The sequence below is a fragment of the Cebus imitator genome, unplaced genomic scaffold (genome assembly GCF_001604975.1).
Source record: "Cebus imitator isolate Cc_AM_T3 unplaced genomic scaffold, Cebus_imitator-1.0 Scaffold38, whole genome shotgun sequence".
In the NCBI taxonomy this organism is placed as follows: Eukaryota; Metazoa; Chordata; class Mammalia; order Primates; family Cebidae; genus Cebus; species Cebus imitator.
This window is the reverse complement of record NW_016107353.1, coordinates 3387681-3390471: the sequence shown is the minus strand read 5'-3', so window position 1 is coordinate 3390471 and position 2791 is coordinate 3387681.

Here is a 2791-nt window from a genome sequence, read left to right as displayed (position 1 = left end):
AAGAGAGAGAGGTTGTCTCACTATGTTGCCCAGGCTGGTCTCAAACACCTGGCCTCAAGTCATCCTCCGGCCTCAGCCTGCCAAGGTTTTGGGATTACAGGCATGAGCCACAGGGCCTGGCCAGAAAAGTTATTTATTCATTTATTTTTTTGAGACAAAGTCTCACTCTGTCGCAAGGCTGGAGTGCAGTGGTGCAATCTCAGCTCTCTGCCTTCCAGGTTCAAGCAATTCTCCTGCCTCAGCCTCCTGCAGAAAAGTTATTTCTAATAGCACAAGACTGTTTGACAAGTGCTAATAGTACGCTGAGGTACAGAGCTGGGGGAAGCATACAGAAACGACCACTAGAAGGCTGTTTTTAAAATAGGGATGAAAATGATTTCCTGGACAGGCATGGTGACTCAAGCCTCTAATTCCAGCACTTTGGGAGGCCGAGATGGGTGGATCACCTGGGGCCAGAAGTTCAAGACCAGCCTGGACAACATGCTGAAACCCTGTCTCTACAAAAAATAGAAAAAAATTAGCTGGGCATGGTGGCAGGCACCTGTAATCCCAGCTATTCAGGAGGCTGCTTGAACCCGAGAGGCAGAGCTTGCAGTGAGCTATGATGGCACCACTGCACTCCAGCCTGGGCAACAGAGAAAGACTTAGCCTCAAAAAAAAAAAAAATTCCTTCTATGAAACAGATTTAGAATGTTTTTGACATAATGAACTCTTTTGAAAGACGTCAGCACTTCAATTGATTGTACATACATTTTCCTAGTCTTCAAGCATTAGTCATAAAAAAAAAACCCACCAAGTCTTATTGATTTTACATACTACATGTCCTTTACTTTGATTGTCTCATTGCCATCCTAACTGCGACTGTCATGGTTGGGCCCTTAGCATCTCTTTCTGGATTCATACATGAACCCATCCCTCCTCCTCTCTCCAGTCCCGCCTGTCCCTCCGCTGGGTCCATGTCTACACTACAGCCTGGGTTATCTGGCTGGAATACTGAGAAGACTACATCATGCTTGGGCTGGTGGAGGACCCTCAGGAGACACGTTTCTGCATGCGGCAAACAAGCCCCTTCACACGTGGCTTTGTACACCTTTTTATCCCCTTTGCCCACTGCCTAGCTCCCCGAGCCCCTCAAATCCTGCTTCAGCCATGATGACCTGCTTCCCTCCATTAGGCAAACTTTGCTCTTTTGAGCCTCAGTGCCTTTGGTGTTGGCTGCATTCTCTTCATGGAGAGCTCTCTGCCTACTGAATTTCTATTTATTCCCCAAACCTGAGCTTAAACATTCCCTTCTACAGCCCCTGAGGTTAATCACTCCCGCCCAGTCTCCCCAGAGCATACTGCTACTGTGGTCCTCATGTTCACTGGGCAGAAATTTGTTTGACTTCATCATCTGCTAAGTCTTTCCACAAACATGTATGTATTCATGTATGTATGTATTTATTTTGAGGCAGAGTCTTGCTCAGGCTGGAGCCAGGCTGGAGTGCAGCGGCGTGATCTTGGCTCACTGCAACCTCCGCCTCCCGGGTTCCAGGAATTCCCTGCCTCAGCCTCCTCAGTAGCTGGGATTACAGGTGCCCGCCACCACACCCAACTAATTTTTGTATTTTTAGTAGAGATGGGGTTTCACCATCTTGGCCAGGCTGGTCTCAAACTCCTGACCTCGTGATCCACCCTCCTTGGCCTCCCAAAGTGCTGGGATTACATGCGTGAGCCACTGCGCCCGGTCTCACAAACATTTGTTAAGCAACCACCGCATGCCAGGCTGTGGCAGGGTAAAGAGACAGATATAGTCCCTGTCCTCTTGGATGTCCCCAAGCAGTGAAGGGGTTGGAGGTGTGCAGAAGCACTTACAGAATGTGTGACAGTGCTGTGATGGGGGTGCAGGCCCTGGGGGAGTGCCTGGAAGGGCCCAGTCTCAGAAGGGCCCTGGGGGATCAGAGGATCAGAGAGGGCTTCCCAGGAGAAATGATACTAATTTTTTTTAATTTTGGACAGAGTCTTGTTCTTTCGCCCAGGCTGGAGTGAAGTGACTTGATCTCAGCTCACTGCAACCTCTGCCCCACTGGGTTTAAGCGATTCTCTTGCCTCAGACTCCCAATAGCTCGGATTATAGGCATGTACCACCATGCCCAGCTAATTTTTGTATTTTTTTTTTTTTTTTTAGTAGAGATAGGGTTTCAACATGTTGGCCAGACTGGACTCGAACTCCTAATGTTAGGCGATCTGCCCACCTCGGCCTCCTAAAGTGCTAGGATTACAGGCGTGAGCCACTATGCTCAGCTAAATTGATTTCCGAAACCCAGGCAATAATTTGCAATCTGGTCCTCCATCAAGATCTTATAGGGAAAAGCTGCATCTTATTCATTGTTGTGTTGCCCCCAGTCTAGCTCTGTATTTACACATAGTAGGTGCTCATTACATTTGCTTGTTTGGTTATATGAATTACTGGGCAAACAAAATAAATTGGCAAATGAAAACTATAATTTTTGAGCAAGTGGACAACCTAAGCTTAACGCTCCTGCTTCTAATATCAGGTGGCTGGGCCTAAGATAAAAGCTGTGTTTTGCTTTTGCATATCATGTGGTTTACTGCAGCATTTTTTTTTTTTGACTTTAGATTCAGTTTATTAATACTCAATGATGAGTGTTTTTACAGTTATTCAAATGAGTTCGTGACTTTTGTTTTGTTATATAAAAAGAATAATCTTATTTAATTTAGGAATATCTATAAATTTTATGAGTAATATTTTCCTGACTATCCTTTAAAAAAATTTTTTTTTTTTTTTTTT